The sequence below is a fragment of the Parasteatoda tepidariorum genome, chromosome 1 (assembly GCF_982258835.1).
Source record: "Parasteatoda tepidariorum strain Cologne lab strain chromosome 1, Ptep-v5.0, whole genome shotgun sequence".
Classification (NCBI taxonomy): domain Eukaryota; kingdom Metazoa; phylum Arthropoda; class Arachnida; order Araneae; family Theridiidae; genus Parasteatoda; species Parasteatoda tepidariorum.
This window is the reverse complement of record NC_141755.1, coordinates 88,951,931-88,974,068: the sequence shown is the minus strand read 5'-3', so window position 1 is coordinate 88,974,068 and position 22,138 is coordinate 88,951,931. Positions and strand designations below refer to the sequence as shown.

The following is a 22,138-nucleotide window of genomic DNA, read 5'->3' as shown; positions in this document are numbered from 1 at the left end:
TACCTAACTTTCCCTATGTATTGTTTAAATCCCTACGATCTATAGTACAGAACTTTCTTGGCAGCCGCTATTCCATTAGAGATCGAAATAGACTACAGATGGCGCAGAGCAGAAGTCTCTACCTATGGCAGCACTTCACATGCTTTCCCCATAGCTTGTGGATAGTCATAGGTCAGATTCGCGGGTCAGATTCATTTACTAAAAAGGTTTCAGACTCGGGGAAGATCGAACTCAAAATAAAATTTTCTTAAACTTTTTATTACTTTTAAGCAACCGTTTGGTTCAGTTTTTTAATATAAAAAGTGTGAAATTTATAAGGTATAAAAATTACAATAATCTGTTCGGTGCCTTTGCTTTGTCTGGCTAACATGAATAGTCAAATGACATTTATTTTTTAAAAAAATTTCTACTTTTCCTTCCTCATATTTTATTATTATTTTTTTTAATCATCTTAGAATTTCAGTCGGCAATATACCGGACGTCGTAGGACATCGCTCCCATCATCGATTTAATCCCCAAGTAGCACTCAATATCGAATGATCTCGAAAAAACTTCGCTTACGACTTCGATCGATGTTGTTCCGAAACATCGATCTATGTAAAAACGTCAGATTTTTTTTATATTGTACGACATTGTGAAATTTGATATAGATCGATATCTCAATAACGCCGTAGAATGTCGAGTTTGAAAAAACCATATTCCACGGCGTTTACGGATACAGTAGAACGTCGATGAATATTTTCATCACGTTATTCGTACAACAGATATTAATAAGCATTTAAAGATGCGGCAGAACACCGATCGATAATTTTGATACGCTATTCAAGAAAAATTTTTCACTGGGTATTGTAGGATATAGGTAAATTTGTGTTAATTATTTTATAAGGTTTTGCACTTTAGATTCTTATTTCGCTAATTGTACTCCAATTTTTCAACAAAAAATAAGCACTCAAAAATATTTTCAATCAGTTTCCAAATATTATATATATATATAATTAGGATTTGCTCAGTAATTAATTTAAAAATCAAGTGTAAAATAGGTGAATAGGAATAAGTGTGAGCACTGTAGATGGGATATAAGAAGTGAATATTAATGTAAGGCATGATAATTATTTTAAGCTCAACTATGATTTATAAATCAAAATCAAAGACTATTTGCTTGTTTTAAAATAACCACATTTTCCACACATGTAAATTAGTTTTCTTATTTTTTAGCATTAGCAATGCACATTTGATCTTCAGACAGGATTCAGTCACTGAAAATTAGTAATTTAATATATTACACAACAGCACTAATAACTCAAAAAGTATTATAATTTCATGAGTTTATTAAAATTTACCCTTCTGATATGAACGTGTTTTTTAATATAGAAGGTGTGAATGCAGAGGAATAAAACAAAAAGTAGCTATGAATATTTTATTTGAATAAACATTAAAAATTTAGTAAAACAAATTGGCCCATTCTTGGGTCTCCAAGTCCAAAGAATTGATCACGTCAATTATCTTAGGTTTTCGTCCTTCCCAATCAGTGGCTGTAGCAGACCTTCCCAAATTTTTCCGCAATCTCTCGGCCTCAAAACGTTTGAGTACTGTAGCTGGAAGTAAAACATTGAGTAATATTAATTACATTTAAAAAATAAAAACTGAAAGACTAACTAACAAAACACAGTTTATTAATGAGTATATAACAAAACTTAGAGAACTAAACTGAATGAAGAGCTTAGAGCAATGTATCTCAACCTTCTTTTTTTTTGTTGCGGCACACTTTTAACGATTTCGGAATTTGACAGCACACAATGAAAAAAAATTAGATGTGTTTAATAGTTGGTGATAATAATATGTACTACAAAAGCACGTTTATTAAGGGATTAATTATTTCTTTCGAATGATTTTTTATAAGTAAGTAACATTTATTTTTTCCTTCTTTTTGCTAGTTATTAATCGTTAACTTGTTTTCTATAGTTATTAACTGTTATTTTTTGTGATTTCTTGTTAACTAGTTTTTTTTGCTAATTAATTTTTAGCTTATTTTTTTGTTAGTTATCCTTTCCTAATTTGTTTATATATTAGGTTTTTTAAAGTTATCCTTTGTTAATTTGTTTATATTGCATAGCTTACTTTAATGATTAACTTATATTTCCACTTGCAAGTTAATATTTAGCTTGCTTTCCTTTGTTAATAAATTATTTTAATAGTCATTAAATTCCCTACTTATTTCAAAATTTTTTTAAAACTGCGTGTCAAAGACACTATTCCATCTTATTTTAAGATTGTCAGAGACAAGGCAATCGCCGACAAAGATGTTCACATGGTTAAAGCATAGAAAAATTATAAAAAGTATATATATACTTTTTATGAACATTTCAAGAACATTTTAAGAATTTGGCAGCACAAAAAAGAGCCGCCGCACTGCGGTTGAGAATCACTGGCTTAGAGAATCGACACACGGACTAAAAAAGGGCATGCTGCATTAGACACTGTTTTGTAAAACTGTCAATATTCAAGTGGCAATGCTGTATATTTGATTAAATAATTAATTCTTTAACAACAAAAAATACTATAAGAAAAAGCTTATCGGTTCAGTTTTAATTGTATTTCTTAATATTCAATTTTACTTCTATGTATTAAAGAACATTCTCTTATACTAATGTGAATACACAAAAAGTATTGAAGTTGAAAATAAGATTTATTTTTAAAATTTAGATCTGATATTGATTACTTATGATTGCATATACTTAGAAGTATAATTAAACAAAAGCTTAAACTTATTATAAAAACACTGCACTCCCAAATGCATTCAATTCTTTAATGTAATCGGTTTTTTTCTTCCTTCTACAAAGTTACTTTTTTTTGTGATCCAAAAACTATTGACTTACAACTGTGTTAGACTTTGAAAATTAAGTTTTTCAAGCCTCTCTCTCCTGCTCACTTTTTTGGTTTGGATTTCTGAAACCTTTTTGCAATATCTGGTTTCCTTTACATGGGAACAAATTTTTATTTTGTATTTTTCAAATAGAGAGAATCTCTTCCTAGAATTATTCTTAAATTAAATTTAATTATAATGCTGCCTTTAACTACAGCTTACAAAGATAAAAATTGACTGATGATATATACTAATACATATTAAAAAATTGTGAATATACACGAAAAATCCTTACTTAAAACTTAGAACTCCCTTAAAATTTAGAAACGTTAAGGATTAACTGCAAATTAATGTTTGTAAAATTTAATACAAAAAGAGAGGAATTCTAAATATTTCGATTTATTATTTGCAATTGGAATTGTTATTCAGATAGTAAACTTCATTTTTTTTTTCCTTAAAGCATTTAAAAACTGGAAGGAAAAAATATCACATATACATATTAATAAAAATAAATAATATTTTAATCAACAATTTTACCCAAATGACATTAGTGATGGCAGGCACTCTTTCAAATGAGGACTTTCTTTTCACCTAAGTTACAATGCCAGCATATGGATTCAAAATACCGAATCTGGAAACAAAAGTTTGTTAATTTATTCAAACAGCTACAAGACAATACAAATTATGTTAAAATTTAATCTAAAAGAGAATTAAAATATTTATATTAGCTAGCCCACTTTCAAGTATTATTTAATATGTACACTTGTTAAAAATAAGTAAAATAGATGCCATCAACAACTCCGCAGCTGATACATCCCCTAAAATGAAAGTAACTATCAATTGCTTAAATCAGATTTCTGATGCATCATCTAAAACCAAAGTCATTATATCGGCCTGCCGATATATGTGTTACGTAGATATTTTGAGATGCATCGATTTATTGCCCGGTCTATATAGAATAATCATTTAAACTCTCCATACACCCTCAAGTACAGAACAAATAAGATGGTGAAATTCTTTTTTGCTTTTTAAGGGAACAACAAGGCTTGAAAAGGTTAAGATTCACTGGTCTATACTTTAGGGCAAAGGTTCTTATACCAAAGGATCCAATGAGCAATTGTAATTTTTTTGATCATAATAATAATAGCTCCATTTTAAATAAAATGCTTTCTATGGAGAAAAAAATTATGGAATGATTACAATACCATTGAATAACTCAATCATAAAAATAATTACAATAAGTTCACTTACAAGCAAACTGTAAATTCTTATCTTCTTTCAACTTTTCCTCTAATTGATTAAGATCACCATCCGAAGAAAACGGGAACTCAATACCTCTTGGTAATTCTAAAAGAACAGATGTTGAATTATCTTTCTCTTTTTCAGAGCCTTCGTTTCTTTAATTTCCTTTCTTAACTATTTAATCTCCTCTTGATTTTCTAACACACAGTTACACATCTTAGTCACTAAAATAACAAATACAAGAGATTAAGTATGTGCAGTTTTATAAATGTGTTCTTAATGCTAATAATATGATTAAGTATTTTATAAAAACACCAAGTTAATTTACAAAAAATGAAAACTATATGCATTTACTAATACATAAACTAAATACACTCTTTTAAATATAATAACATGCAAATTTTTCATGAAAAATAAATGAGGAAAAAATATTCAAAATAAAAATTGTTACTCGAGGCTCCTTAATTTATACTAGTTTTCTCATCTTGCAATTGCTCTGTTCGGTGACAAGAATACAAAATAGTCTGATGTCATAATTTATTTATTTACTTAATAGCTAAAAGGCTGAGTAGAGCGAATTATACACCTATGTTGGTGAAATTGCAACACAATGAAAGAACTGTCTGACATTTATTCATTAAATTACTGATAGTGGTATAAATAAACAAGTGCACTCTTTTTCTAAATAAATTCTAATCATTTACATGAAGGCATTAAGAATAAGATAAAACAGTAACAAATTATCACATCAAAATATAACATTTCTACTTGATATATATTGTAAATAGATATCAGTATAAGATAAGACATTACAAAATTAATTTCTACACATTAATATTTTAGAATGAATCACAGCTAAGTTATAATCTTATTTAATAAGAATCACACATAGACCTGTTATATATATATATATATATATATATATATATATATATATATATATATATATATAAATAAATACCTGGTCTGTCTTGGTTTTTCTGAGGGGTACCTCTTTTGTGAAAAATTGAGATCCTTCATTCTCTGAGATCCTGCAAAATTAATAAATAAAAATATTTATACAGTAAAACTTAAAAGTTTATGAGCACTAAATGAAAAAACCCAATTTCCCCCGGGTTCTTTCAAAGCCTGAAAAACAATAAAATATTTAATTAGAAAAGCTTTGACCAACATTTTCTAATCATAATCTTAGAAACTTATAAGTTTTAGTTGGTGCACTCTTATCCAAATTATACTTCAGTTTTTAAAGTTATTTTAAAGATAAAAAAAAAGTGAACAGCTTTAATATTTTGTATATTAACACATTTTGATATTATTTTTGACATTTAAATTTCCCTTTTTTATCTATAAATTTTTATTATTATTTTCAGCAAACAAAAAATTCTTTAAAGAAGTTTAAATAAACATAAAAATTTCTTTGATTTTGAGCCTTTAGTGTCAAGTTTAATTTTCCTTTAGTATACTCTTGTAACATAAGAAACACATATCATACTTTATACATAGCACATACCTTACTTGATATCCAACACATTTAATAAAAAAAATTGTAGTAGTAACGAATTACAATCATTCTTGTACCATAAACTAAATCTTATATATTAAGAACTTTTATTTAGAGAATAATATTACAAGACTTGATTAAATTTAGGTAAATAGAATATCATTGTTTTCAGAAATTGAAAAGTTTAACTTATTTCTTTTTTTAAAATTGTTTAATATTTTCATATGGCTTATCTTACTTTTAGACATAATTATAAAATCTATATAACCTTTTACTACAATTCACTTACATGAATATTTTGATAAATTATGTATACTTTGAGCACAATTTTGCATGTTTTAAAACGAATTAACTGTTAATAAGCACACAGAATTAACGTTGACAGACTTAATTTTTATGAAAAGTATTTATACACTCATAACTACAATGCTATGAACCTTGTTCACACAATAAATTACATTAGAAACATTTCATCGTATAAAAAATTATTTACGAAGCTAGTGAATTTATTTAATAAAAATTAGATAGATTGTAAAACATAACATTTAACATCCCAGCCAACAAGTAAACGATTCTGAACAAACAACTTTGACAATGAATTTACGTCATTAATTAGAAATTATTCCGATAATATTATTTAAAATTAACGAAAAGTTAAAAACTACTAACTTAATTATAATTCAAAACCAGCTACATAGGATCTTTTATAATGAAATGATTTGATAATGTAGGCTTAACCTAAGTATAAAAGTTAAACATCGCAATTAAAAAATGAAGACCTGACACAATATTAATAGAGTTTATACAAGTAAATAGAAGATGAATAAACTTCGCTTACCTAAATTAAATCAGTAAGGTGACTTTTGACGACATTATTATGCTTTTAGTAGGAGATATAACATACTTAACACATACAAATCGTAAAGCGTGACGTCAGAGCTGAAGATCACGTGACAAGCGTTCATATCGATTAACTTTGTTGATAACAATATAAGTTCGCTTCACCTTCCAATCCCGTTCAATATCGTTTTCACGGAATTCTATTTTTTACTTTCACTAATGTGAGCAAGCATAAAGAAATTTTACTCATTTTTATCTTTCTAACAAATATTTTGAACTTTGGAACTAAAATATATTTAATAAAGAGTGTTTCAAGAAAAATACTTTTAAAGTTTCATTGACGGAATTCATTCAATAACTTGCTCACAGTATCTATATTCCTCCGCTTTCAAAATATTGATAGGAACGGCCACGGTATAGATCGATGTTTCTGTGCTACTTGGGTCGAAATGCAAATATAATTAGTATGGCGGTGTTCTAATGACTCAGTGAAAGATTCGATTAAGTCTGGTAGTGAAAAGTACATCGTGAGCTTTTTATCATCGAGCATTTTCGGGGATTGATAAGCGTCAGCAAGCAAAGGACGGACACCCCCCCCACACACACACAACATATCTTCTTGTCAGTAAAAAATTTTTTTAATGGCAATAGTATTCATTAAAATTATTCATCTGTGCAAGATTCTAAATTTCTAGAATCCACTTCTAAATTTTCTAAATTCCAATCCTAGATTTTTTTTTTTTTTTTTCGCTTTCTGTTTTACAAGTTAGAGAAGGAAAATTTTTTTTTATTGACTGACTTCCTAGCTTAGACATCAAAGACAGAGCTGCGAGACGGCAATATCTAGAATTTATCTGCCGTACAGAGCATAAAATCGTACACGCCTAGAGAAATCAAATTTAAAAAGTATAGTTTTTTTAAAATTCGATTTATCAGACAGATTTCACTCAAATTTTGTATTTTTGCCATATAATGCATTATATTCTTTAAACTAATGTTAAAAATTGTATGCCCCACAATCAAAAAAGATTTTCGACTATTTTCAGATTAAATAATAAAAAATAATAAATATTTACAAAAAATTCATTATATTCGCTTGAAATTATCTTTGGATAAACGAATTTTATTATTGTGTGTGAGCAATTTTTAATTCGTTAAAAAAAATTCTCGAATCTCGAATCTAGGCCCAAAAAATAAAATTAACATTAAGGGGTCGAAACTTCGGTTCGCTCTGGAAACCAAACTATTGGTTACAGATCTCCCCGATTGCAGCTACCCCTTATATTTTGGGGGTCAGAAATCCAAATGGGTCGAACGAAAGGTATGTTTGTTCAGCGAAAGTGCGTTTTTGTGTCTGATTTTGTAACATAAAATATCTACTAATTTTTTAAATTTTTCGGTACAAATTTAATCATTTATATATAGCAATGTCTCGTATAACTTTTTATTTTATTATGTTTATTCATTTTGTTTTTTGTTGGTTTTGACATTAAATCAAGCATAAAGTTTATAAAATTAAATCTCGTAAATGATAAATTTTTCGATAACAACGGATAAATAGTACTTTTTAATGTGAAAAAAGTTTTTGAATAAAGAACTCAAAATTGCATTGACTTTCGCACAATTTAAAATTTCGGAAAAAAAAAAACTTAAATACATAAATTAAAATGGTCCATTCAAAACGTCGATTTCAACTTCATGGTTGCGTTTCGGCAGGCTTTAAGTTGGATAGAATAATACATATAAAAAATTTTATTTGGAGCATTTTGTAAGTTATCTAATTCCGAAAATAGAACTTACATTTTTGTTTCAACTAAACTTAACCTCTTCTTAGGAATAAATTGTGTTTAATTACATCGCTCTCTGAATCTGTGTCAACACTGGATAGTTCCTAATTTTTAACTCAAAACCACAACATTCTAAAAAAAATATATGGCTGAATTATTCCTCTTGGAAGAACGAAACTATCACGCTTGAAAATTATAGCCGGAAAAGAGGAAAGACCAATGTAAGAGAACTTTCTGTTGCGAAAATAATTTTTTATTTTAATCGTCTGCGCTCTTCATTTTAATTTAGCCCATTTCTTAATAGTTTTTTCTCTCATTCTATTATCTGATAGTAATGATCTAATAAGGTTGATAAAGAAAATGTCGTGTGTTAAGTGAAAGTCAGGAAGTGAAAATATGATTAAAAATCTTCTTATGCATAATTTTTGATCAAGCCGCTCTGCATCGAATAAGAAACTATTTCTTGTTTAAAATGCTTAACTTAGTCAGTCTTTTCAAACCGAAGTCTCTAACCTCCGGTCCGCGGACCGGTCCATGGATAAAATGGTACCGGGCCGATTTATCGGCAAGTTTTAAATATATTATTTAAAACATGTAGAAAAATGCAAAATTCTATTTGTTTTCATAATATATTCTTGTAGAGCTTATATCTTATCTTGTTCGATAGAAAATCACATGACTTTTATTTGGATATTGCAGCATTTACACAAAAAGAATATAAAAATCAAATAATTTACTATCGGTCAAGACAATATATAGCTCTTCATGAATATAATATAAAAACAAATCGAATTTTGCATTTTTCTATTTCCGTTAAAGTATGTTTAAAAATTGACGAGAAATCCAATCCACACGCTCAAAATCCTTCTACACATTCTGAAGTTTTAAGGGTTGGTTGAATGCTGCCGGGCTGCCCAAGGTCTGAATCATTTCCATTTTATTTACGCTGGTGTATTTCTCTCAGGTTAATGCGGCTTTCCATGAACGAGAGGTTAAGTGGGAGTTTAAATATAATTAAATTAAAATTATTAAATCAAAATCATGCAAGCAATCAACACCCCCGCCCCTCAGGGAGTCGTGGAAAAATTTACAAGCATTGACCGAGCCGTGGAGATAAAAAGTTTGGGGAGCACTGGTTTAAAATAAAAGGAACATTCAATACAGTTAAAATGAGTTCCCGGGCCTGTTCTCTTAAAATAAACAAATGTAAATTTTTTTGTGCATTTGTTTATTTTAAGAGAACAGGCCCGGGAACTCATTTTAACTCTATAGAATGTTCCTTTTATTTTAAACCAATGCTCCCCAAACTTTTTATCTCCACGGCCCGGTCAATGTTTGTTAAATATTCCACGACTCCATGAGGGGCGGGGGCGTTGTTTGCTTCAGTTACTAAAAATATACAACAAAAAAAATCTAGAAATAAAAAGTTTATAAATCAATAAATTAATAATCTCAATAATACATTTTATTAGATTATTTTTCGATTTAAAAAAAATCTCAGTAATACATACCTTTATTACCTCGAAATATATCCGTTACACCGTTCTTTCAATATTTCAATGAATTTATTGCATTCCATTCCGTACCATACATCCACCCATATTTAACATTTATTCAACAAAACATTGGTTTTCTCAATTTTCTATGAAATTAGGATTGCTTCAGTTTAATCACTCTAAGAGTTTGGTTTGCATAAACGTGATTTTAGTCAATATGAAAGCTAACTTTAGATTACAAATAATGAAATAACTTAAATGTAGGGCGAAAATTATCAATGTGAACCTCGAAGTCCGGAAAAAAAATTTAAAAAGCGTGATAAAATATTTATTTGGTCACTTGATTTGATCATGAAACGCGAAAGCAACTACTGTAAATGGTGAAAAATAATATTGACATAAATTCAGCGGCTTTAAAATTCTAAAGCCAACAAGAATACACTGACCTTGTGTCTCAAATAAGCTTCTTTTTTTTTAAAAAAAAAATATGTACTGATGTAAAGATATTTACCGATAATTTATTTAATTTATAATTTATTTCATAAGCATCTCATTAAAGAGGAATTATCCTACTGCATGAGTTTCATTTTATTCATGTATTGAAAATAATAGCTCTAAACAAGATGGAATTAGTTTTATTCCAATGAGGCAAAAGTTTCAAAGGTTTGTATATTTATTTAAATGAAATCTGAAAAAAAAACTGTTTGAAGAATTGCGTGATAAAATTGTTCTAATGGTATTAAGAAAAAATTACATATCCAGCAAATGCTAAAAAGCATGAAGTATGGAGTCAAACGGGGTTTGAGGAAAATGGAGCCAAGTGGATTCAGTTGCAATTGGCACTACATATTTGACCAACCGCTCATTTGAAATAAGTATTGACTAACAAATTTAATCACTTATACCACATAAAATTAACACCGTTAATAGTACAATTACATGTTTCATAAATAAAGAATTTTAATAATAGAGTCATGCCAGTTCAAATAATCGCCAATTGTTTAGTGCTAATTGCTTTTTTCTTCAATCCATTGCCAATGCCTTTTTCAGTACTTTTGAACATATTTAATACATTTAAATGGCTCTTCTAACAATTTAAAGATAATTAGCAGTCTTTTCAGCTATAAGTCAGCCGATCTGCTAATTTTACTAACATATAGATGGCATGCGAAAACGAAGAAGCATAACTCTAAAATGGTGGTGACTCAATTAAAAATGTTTCAGCTACGACAGAAACTCTTATTTATTAGGTTTTTATATTGTTTTATTAATACTAAATTTATCAAATTTCCACTTTTTCATATAACCTCTTAGCCATTGTGATACAAAAGAATCTTTGCTTATATTGTATTGTATCACAATGTTGCCCAGGGAACGCCAAACGAGGAGGCGAGGCTATTTTATTCTAACTGCTTAAACACTAAAGAATATTTGATGATATACAAAAGATCAATTTTTTTTATATCATGAGCGTCGACCATTATCTGTAAAATCTATCACTTTTGAAGTTCTGTCATAGTCACTGGGTTTTAGAATAATTGTTATTTTAGTGTTTAGCAATCAAAATAGTTCCCCAAGAGGGCTGTCAGACACATTTATAAGTAGCCAGAACAACAACAGCCCCCCGAGGAGTAAAAGAATCGTTGATTCCGTACATTCCATGTAAATATATTCTTGCAGGGTAGATCTATGAATTCTGCCACATTCAAATAACAATGTAAATAAAAATAACAAAATAAATACAGTAGCATAAATAACTACTGAACACATAATTTTGATAACCAGAATGCCAAATGAAACTTAGATATTTTAATGCAAAACAATATGGAGCAAAAGCCAAAATGATGTTAGGGTAAATTTTGCTTAAATACTGAACTTATAATGATAAACTTATCTAGTACTTAAAACTACACATGCATATATGCAAGTTGTTCTTTACAAGAATTTTGAATTCAAAAGAGCCAAAGGAAGAATTGCATAAATAAACTCCGAAGAGACATAAAAACATGGAAATGACAGAATCGCCAATTTTTTCCCATACTCCTCTAAATATTTTTGAAAAGGTGGAATAGTAAAGCAATTGATTTAAATATTAGATTAATATCTATTAATTTAAATATTTGTTTAAGCTAAACTTATTTATTTATTTTACAGAACCCACATTTGATCTTCGAATTAGATCTCTTACTTCATTTTAATTTAAATAAAAAACGTGTACATTTTTTGTAGAATTTGATTAAAAGACATAAACATTTAATTCGTTTACAAATGCGATAAATTCATCATAAAATAGGATGAAGGTATAAAATAAAAAAATGACGAAATTATTTGTATTATAATTTTCGAGAAACGACGTAAGCATGTGAGGTAAACATCTAATGCAAGCCACTTAAAAAATTAAAATTGGGCATTATATTTAATGCATCTTTAAATAAGGTTTTTATAGATAAGAGTACTAAATGTGCCAACAATGATTTTAAATGAAAATCATGCGGTACTACAGAAGTATATAATGCTTTTGGCAAGTTTAGCTACGATATGAACTTTTTGGTTACTAAATAGATTTACCATAAAATGCTCTAGTAATAATTTTAAGTGAGTATAATGTTGTACTACTGTGCCATACAATTCTCTTGGAAAGTTTAGCTAAAATATTAACTTTTTGGTTACTAAGTAGGTTTACCAAAAAGTGTACAAGCAACAAAGTAAATAATTGTATTGAGAATAATGTTGTATTACTGTGGCACACAATCCTTTTGGAAAGTTTAGCTAAGATATGAACTTTTTGGTTACTAAGTAGGCTTACTGAAAAGTGTACAAGCAACAAAGCCAATAAATTTTATTAAAAATAATGTTGTACTACTGCGGAATGCAAACTTTTTGGGGAGTTCAGTGATAATATGAACTATTTGTATATGAACTATTTGAACTATTTATAATATGAACTACTGTAGTGCGCAATATTTTTGGCAAGTTTAACAACGATGTGAAATATTTGGTTACTAAATCAGCCTGTTGTAAAACGTACTATTAATAACTATAAACAATTCTAACTTAATATGGTACTACTATGATATAAAATCTTTTTTGGTGAATTACGATATGAATTTTTCGATTATTAAATCATTTTGCCTTAAAATGCACTATTAATAATTTTAATCTGGTAAAGACTACTTTGGTACGTAATACTTTCATTAAGTTTTAAAACGATAATTGTTTTTTGGTTATGAAGGTTTTGGTTACTTATTGGCTTACCATACAAGGCACATTTTTCAACGAAGACAGATATAAAATTAAGTATAAAAAATATATAGTGAAAATTTTAAATTCTACAATAATAAACTTTAATAAGAACAATACTGTCAAAATTAATCTAATTACTATTAAGCTATTTTAAATATATGAACTCATGTTTAGAATGAAATAAATCTCGAGACTCTATGATTTAATATTTCTTATGAGTTCATTTTATGAATTAATTTTCTAATATTAACATAAGTATGAAAATCTAAAGGGAACTGTATTTTATCTACTGTAGCTTAGATTAAAGTTGTTTACAAATACTATTTATTTATTTTGAGTTTGTTTTTAGTTTCGTCATTCTTTTAGTGGAAAGTTTTAAAGGTACATACCAGTTTATGAATAAAATATTTACTATATGAGTGACTTTACTATTCCAGTTCGAACTAATTTCATTTTAGTTTAAATGTTACCTGAAAAGAAAATACTTATTAAACATACATAATCAGCAAAAACATTAGTTTTTAAAATCTTAAAAAAGAAACTGTTGCAAAATATCGAAAACAAAAAGTACAAGATTCATTTAATTACTGGAAAGCTTATCAACGTTAAAATTAGCTAATCCAATTGATTGGCAACGACTAATGAACAATTCCAAATAATTTAGAATTTGATCAAAATGAAATTCAGTTACCGAAAAAAGAACTAAGGATTTAAAAGAATCCAAATTGGATCTATGATTTGTGAATAGATTTTGTACTAAATGGAAGAAAAGAATTTATTCTGAAGGAGAAATTAGGAAAATGAAAATTTAACATTCATTTAATTGCTTAAAAGTTTACCAACTTTCAAATAAGGAAATCTAATAAATCGGCGAAAGCCAAATTCTAAATATTTTAAGAATTAATAGAAATGATATTGAGCCATCGAAAAACGAATTGAATGTAATAAATTCACATTGAACTAATAGTGTAACAAAACATTGAACAAAAATATCTAAGGAACAAAGTAGGAATAGAAATCCAGAGCAGTGTAGAGTTCATAAAGGGTCATTAAAATGTCCCAAAAACAGGAAACTGAAAAGACTTTGTAAACAAAGTAAAGAAACCAGTAAAAAACCTTCAACTCGTAAAAGACTAAATTCAACCTTTGAAAAAAATCAATCTCGGCTTTAAAACCATTCAACTTCCAAGAGTACTTAGTACCAACATAAATCCAAAAGAAGATATCGTACAAGCATTTCAGCTGAAAGAATGAAACAACGTCACAAAAAGATGAATACACAAAACTGAAGAGGGAGTAAAAGACCATGAAAACAAAGTACAAAACGTTGAAATCCATTGTAAAAATAGCAGTTCTTTTAAAAATAACTTTGAGTCACAATAAAACTTGTTAAGTTTCAATGGCAGTGTCTCAAGTTGAAAAGAAAGATATTTCAGAAAATTATATCGAAAAGAATTTAATCATGTGATGGGTTTTCAATATTTTCACTGGTCAAGGGAAATGATGTGATTTAACAATGTTCTCATTGGTCAAAAAGAATCAGATGATATTTTGAAATAGGCAAAAGGAATATTTAATTACAATTGGCTAGCATAAGCACAAAACTATTAATCTTTTATAAATTGAGTTTTAACTCTGTTGTTCTTATTGTAATGTTAGATTATAGGAAAAAAAACACGAATTATTCTTACATCTATATTTTTTTAGTTTTAGTTAAAACTGAGATTTTATAATACTGCATTGTGGATAAAATAAATGTATTATAATTGCCTCTTACAATAATTTACGTAAAATTATACCCAGTTATTAGTCATCATTAGTGTTAGATAATGTCATAAAATCCTAATTAGGGAAAGATTTGTGAAATGGTTAATTGCATTTAGTCGTATCAAATATTTTTGAAAAGGTGGAATAGTAAAGCAATTGACTTAAATACTAATTTAATATCTATTAATTTAAATATTTGTTCAATCTAAATATATTTATATATTTTTCCGAATGACATTTGATCAACGAATTAAATCTCTTACTTCATTTTAATTTAAATAAAAATCATGTACATTTTTAGTAGAATTTGATTAAAAGACTTAAACATCTAATTCATTAACAAATGCGATAAATTCATCACTTAACAGGATAAGGTATAAAATAAAAAGATGACGAAATTTTTTGTCTTATAATTTAATTTTTGAGCAACTACATAGTCCATACGCTTGTGAAGTAAACATCTAAAACAAGCCACCTTAAAATTAATTTGAGGCATATTTTATTCCGCTTTTAATAGGGCTGCTATAGCTAATGATACAAAATGTACTAGTAATAATTTTGTTTTAAAATAATGTAGTACTACTGTGGCATATAATCCTTTTGGCAAATTTAGCGAAGATATGAACTTTTTGGTTACTTAGTAGGCTCACTGAAAAGTGTACAAGCAGCAAAAGCCAATATTTTTTATTGAAAATAATGTTGTACTGCTGTGGAACGCAAACTTTTTGGCGAGTTTAGTGATAAAATGAACTATGTATTTGGTATCAAAAACGTTTAACGTAAAACGTTCGAGCAATGATTGTAATTGAAAATATGTGGTACTAATGTGATTTGCAATATTTTCGGCAAATTTAACAATGATGTAAATATTTGGGTACTAAATCAGATTGCAGTAAAAAGTACTATTAATTATTGTAATTTAATGTGGTACTACTATATAAAATCCTTTTTGACAAATTTAAATATGATGAATTTTTCGGTTATTAAATAAGCTTGCTTTAAAATGCACTATTAATAATTTTAATTTGGTACTACTACTATGGTACGTAATACTTTCAGTAAGTTTTGAAACGATAATTGTTTTTTGGTTATGAAGGTTTTGGTTACTAAATTGGCTTACCATACAAGACACATTTTTCAACGAAGAGAGATATAAAATAAAGTATAAAAAATATATAATAAAAATTTAAAAATGTACAATATTAAACTACAACAAGAAAAACACTATCAAAATTAAGCTAATAGCTATTTAGCTGTTTTAAATATATAAAATCATGTTCAGAGTAAAATTAATCTCGCGACACTGAGATTTAATCTTTTTAATAAGTTAATAAGTTAATTTTAGTTTCATGATTCGAATAGTGAAAAGTTTTAAAGGTACATACCAATTTATGAATAAAATTTTTACTATATGAGTAACTTTACTATTCCAGTTCGTGATAATTCTCATTTTAATTTATTACCTAGAAAGAAAATACTTATTAAACATACATAGTCAGTAAACACTAGTTTTCAAAATCTTGAAAAAGAAAGAATCTATTCTGTTGGAAAATTGCGAAAACAAAAAATGAAATATTTATTTAATTTCTTGAAAGCTTATCAATGTTAAAATGAGATAATTCAATTTATTGGCAAAGACCAATGAAAGATTCCAAATAATTTAGAACTTAATCAAAATGAAATTCAGTCACCGAAAAATGAAATAATGATTTAAAAGAATTAAAATTGAATCTATGATATGTGAATAGTTTTGCACTGAATGGAAGAAAAGAATTTATTCTGAAGGAGAATTAGGAAAATGAAAATTTAAGATTCATTTAATTGCTTAAAAGTTTACCAACTTTCAAATAAGAAAATCTTATAGCCACGGCAAAATCTAATATATGATTCGAAATATTTTAAGAATAATTAGAAAGGAAATTGAGTTATCGAAACATTAATTGATAATAACAAATTCAAATTGAGTTAATGGTGAAACAAAATATTAAACAAAAATATCTAAGGAACAAAGTAGGAATAAAAATCCAGAGCAGAGTAGAGTTCATAAAAGGATTTTAAAATGTCCCTAAAACAGGAAACTGAGATGACCTTGTAAACAAGGTAAAGGAACCACTAAAAAACTTTTACTGGTTCCTCATTTTAACGACGATAAGCTTTCAAGCAATTAAATGAATCTAGTATTTATCGTTTTTACCATTTTCCAACAGAATACATTATTCCATTAGAATACGTACCACATTACATACATACCATTTTCCAATAGAATACGTACCACATTACATACATACCATTTTACAATAGAATGCGTACCACATTACATACATACCATTTTCCAAGGGAATACGTACCACATTAAAGTTATTAATAGTGGGTTTTAAAGCAAGCTTATTTAATAACCGAAAAATTCATCGTATTTAAATTTGTCAAAAAGGGTTTTATATCATAGTAGTGCCCCATTAAATTACAATTATTAATTGTACATTTTACGGCAATCTAATTTAGTACCCAAATATTTCACATCGTTGTTAAACTTGCCAAAAAATATTGTATATCACATTAGTACCACATATGTTCAATTAAAATCATTGCTAGCACACTTTACGTTAAGCGTTTTTGATACCAAATTGTTCATTTTATCACTAAACTCGCCAAAAAGTTTGTATTCCACAGTAGTACAACGCTTTTTTCAATAAAAAAAATATTCGATTTTATTGCTTGTACACTTTTCAGTAACCCAACTAACTAACTAAAAACTTCATATCTTCGCTAAATTTCTCAAAAGGATAGTATGCCACAGTAGTACAACATTATTTTCAATACAATTATTGGCTTTGTTGCTTGTACACTTTTTGGTAAGCTTACTTAGTATCCAAAAAGTAACCATTATTTTCACATAAAATTGTTACTAGTTCATTTTGTATCATTAGCTATAACAGCCTTATTAAAAGCGGGATAAAATATTCCTCAATTTAATTTTAAAGTGGCTTGCTTTAGATGTTTACTTCACAAGCGTATGGACTATGGAATTGCTCAAAAATTAAATTATAAGACAAAAAATTTCGTCCTCTTTTTACTTTATACCTTATCCTGTTAAGTGATGAATTTATCGCATTTGTTAATGAATTAGATGTTTAAGTCCTACAATCAAATTCTACTAAAAATGTACATGATTACTTGTCCCTTAAATCTTCATCTTCCTAATTTCTTCTTCAGAATAAATTATTTTCTTCTATTTAGTAGAAAACTATCAACACAAATCATAGATACAATTAGGATTCTTTTAAATCATTAATTCTTTTTTCGGTAACTGAATTTCATTTTGATTAAATACTAAATTATTTAGAACAGTTCATTAGTCGTTGCCAATCAATAAGATTAGCTCATGTTAAAGTTGATAAGCTCTTAAGCAATGAATTGAATCTTGTATTTTGTGTTTTCGAAATTTTCCAACAGTTTCTTTTCAAGATTTTCAAAACTAATGCTTTTGCTGATTATGTATGTTTAATACGTATTTTCGTTTCAGGTAACATTTAAACTAAAATGAAAATTAGTTCGAACTGGAATAGTAAAGTCATTCATATAGTAAATATTTTATTCATAAACTGGTATGTACCTTTAAAACTCTCCACTAATCGAATGACGAAACTAAAAACAAACAAACTCAAAATAAATAAATAGTATTTGTAAACAACTTCAATCTGAACTGCAGTAGATAAAATACAGTTTCCTTTAGATTTTCATACTTATGTTAATATTAAAAAATTAATTCATGTAATGAACTTCTAAGGAATATTAAATCTTAGTGTCTCGAGATTTATTTCACTCTAAACATGAGTTCATATATTTAAAATAGCTTAATAGATTACTTTTCACAGTATTGCTCTTATTAAAGTTTATTATTGCAGATTTCTAAATTTTTACTATATATATTTTTTATACATTATTTTATATGTCTTCGTTGAAAAATGTGTCTTGTATGGTAAGCCAATTTAGTAACCCAAAACCTTCATAACCAAAAAACAATTATCGTTTCAAAACTTACTGAAAGTATTACGTACCAAAGTAGTCGTTACCAGATTGAAATTATTAATAGTGCATTTTAAGGCAAAATGATTTAATAATCGAAAAATTCATATCGTAATTCACCAAAAAAGATTTTATATCATAGTAGTACCATATTAATTTAGAATTGTTTATAGTTATTAATAGTACGTTTTACAACAAACTGATTTAGTTACCAAATATTTCCCATCGTTGTTAAACTTGGCAAAAATATTGCCTACTACTGTAGTTCCGCATATTTCCAATTAAAATTATTGCTAGTACACGTTACGTCAAGCGTTTCTGATACCCAATAGTTCATATTATCACTAAACTCCCCAAAAATTTTGCATTCCGCAGTAGTACAACATTATTTTTAATAAAAATTATTGGCTTTGTTGCTTGTACACTTTTCAAGAAGCCTACTTAGTAACCAAAAAGTTCATATCTTAGCTAAACTTTCCAAAAGAATTGTATGCCACAGTAATACAACATTATTTTCAATACAATTATTGACTTCGTTGCTTGTACACTTTTCGGTAAACCTACTTAGTAACCAAAAAGTTAATATTTTAGCTAAACTTTCCAAGAGAATTGTATGGCTCAGTAGTACAACATTATGCTCACTTAAAATTATAACTAGAGCATTTTATGGTAAATCTATTTAGTAACCAAAAAGTTCATATCGTAGCTAAACTTGCCAAAAGTATTATATACTTCTGTAGTACCGCATTATTTTCATTTAAAATAATTGTTGGCACATTTAGTACTCTTATCTATAAAAACCTTATTTAAAGATGTATTAAATATAATGCCCCATTTTAATTTTTTAAGTGGCTTGCATTAGATGTTTACCTCACATGCTTATGACGTTTCTAGAAAATTATAATACAAATAATTTCGTCATTTTTTAATTTTATACCTTCATCCTATTTTATGATGAATTTATCGCATTTGTAAACGAATTAAATGTTTATGTCTTTTAATCAAATTATACAAAAAATGTACATGTTTTTTATTTAAATTAAAATGAAGTAAGAGATCTAATTCGAAGATCAAACGTGCATTCTGAAAAATAAATAAATAAGTTTAGCTTAAACAAATATTTAAATTAATAGATATTAAATTAATATTTAAGTCAAATGTTTTACTATTCCACCCTTTCAAAAATATTTAGAGGAGTATGGGAAAAAATTGGCGATTCTGTCATTTCCATGTCTTTATGTCTCTTCAGAGTTTATTTATGCAATTCTTCCTTTGGCTCTTTTGAATTCAAAATTCTTGTAAAGAACAACTTGCATATATGCATGTTTAGTTTTAAGTACTAGATAAGTTAATCATTATAAGTTTAGTATTGAAGCAAAATTTACCCTAACATCATTTTGGCTTTTGTTCCATATTGTTTTGTATTAAAATATCTAAGTTTCATTTGGCATTCTGGTTATCAAAATTACGTGTTCAGTAGTTATTTATGCTACTGTATTTATTTTACTTTTATTTACGTTGTTACTTGATTGTGGCAGAATTCATAGATCTGCACAGTAAAAATATATTTTCATGGAATGTACGGAATTAACGATTCTTTTAATCCTCGGGGGGCTGTTGCTCATGTTCTGGCTACTTATAATTGTGTCTGACAGCCCTCTTGGGGAACTATTTTGATTGCTAAACACTAAAATAACAACTTCTAAGACCCAGTGACTACTTATCCCAGTGACTATGACAAAACTTCAAAAGTGGTAGATTTTACAGATAGTGGTCGATGCTCATGATATAGAAAAAAATTGACCTTTTGTATATCATCAAATATTCTTCTTAGTGTTTAAGCAGTTAGAATAAAATAGCCTCGCCTCCTCGTTTGGCGTTCCCTGGGCAACATTGTGATACAATACAATATAAGCAAAGATTCTTTTGCATCACAATGGCTAAGAGGTTATATGAAAAAGTGGAAATTTGATAAATTTAGTATTAATAAAACAATATAAAAACCTAATAAATAAGAATTTTTGTTGTAGCTGAAAAATTTTTAATTGAGTCACCACCATTTTAGTGTTATGCTTCTTCGTTTTCACATGCCATCTGTATGTTAGTAAAATTAGCAGATCGGCTGACTTATAGCTGAAAAGACTGCTACTTATCTTTGTTAAATTGTTAGAAGAGCCATTCAAATGTATTAAATCTGTTTAAAAGTACTGAAAAAGGTATTGGCAATGTATTGAAGAATAAAGCAATTAACGCTAAACAATTGGCGATTATTTGAACTGGCATGAATCAAATATTAAAATTCTTTATTTATGAAACATCTAATTGTACTAGTAACAATGTTAATTTTACGTGGTAAATGATTAAACTTGTTAGTCAATACTTATTTCAAATGAGCGGTTGGTTAAATATAAAGTGCCAATAACATTTGTATCCACTTGGCTCCTTCCTCCCCAGACCCCGTTTGACTTCATATTTCTTCCTTTTCAGCTAGAGATGGCTAATATTTTCTTGAGCAGGTACTTTGCACCTGTTATTTAATCACACCTGTTATAAAAATAACAGGTTACTTCCAAAGGCCTGTTCAAAAATACTAGACAAGAATTGTCATTCAATTATCTTGCCAAAAAAATTTTTCGATGCTTTTTTTTTATAATGTTTAAATTGTTTTTAAGTTATCTTAGTACAGTTTAAAAAAAGAAAAGATCAGGTTTTTATTTATGTAATTGATACAGGGCCATCGCCAGACTTTGTAAAGGGCCCTACAAGTTTTCTATTTCTGCAAAATCTCCAAGAATGTTGATAGCTCTGAAACTAGTTAGATTTTTATTTAAATAATTCAAATAGATATATTTTTTCCAATTTATTTCCTAAAAATGGACAAAATAACACTTTTTTTTATTCCATTACTATAATTTTTTAGAGCTGTTTTAAACCTAATAATTTAACGAGTTACTTTGCTAAAATCAAATGCTTTTTCACAGCTTATTTTTTACAAATGTTTTGATATAGCTTATTTTCTCTAGTTCAATAGGTTGCGTTTCTACACAAAGTTTTTATTTATTTATTTTATTTTGCATGGTGCCACTAGAACTGCATTCAAGAACCATGCCTAGACAATCTTGTACATGTTTGGAAAAAAAATTCTACGATAATATTTATAACAAAAACCGCCTATGAAACGTTAAGACACTCCACGAATTTTCCCCTATTCGTGTCTTGAAAACTTTAAAACTCGCCTTTTTTTCGGAAGGGGGAAACGCAATAGTTATTGTTTATTTTAAGATACGCAATATGTTAGATTGTATATTGAACAAATATTTAAATTAATAGATATTAAATTAGTATTTAAGTCAATTGCTTAACTATTCCACAT

General features: G+C 27.6%; 1 long non-coding RNA gene across 1 annotated transcript; it reads right to left on the bottom strand.

Moving 5' to 3' along the window:
- Nucleotides 1-1,403: 1,403 nt before the first annotated feature.
- LOC147816604 (uncharacterized) lies at nucleotides 1,404-6,586 on the bottom strand. Its single transcript, XR_015435742.1, has 5 exons — nucleotides 6,445-6,586; nucleotides 5,067-5,136; nucleotides 4,115-4,329; nucleotides 3,401-3,494; nucleotides 1,404-1,595 (listed from the first exon to the last, which is right to left on the bottom strand). It is a non-coding gene; the product is annotated as an uncharacterized LOC147816604 (long non-coding RNA).
- Nucleotides 6,587-22,138: the final 15,552 nt, after the last annotated feature.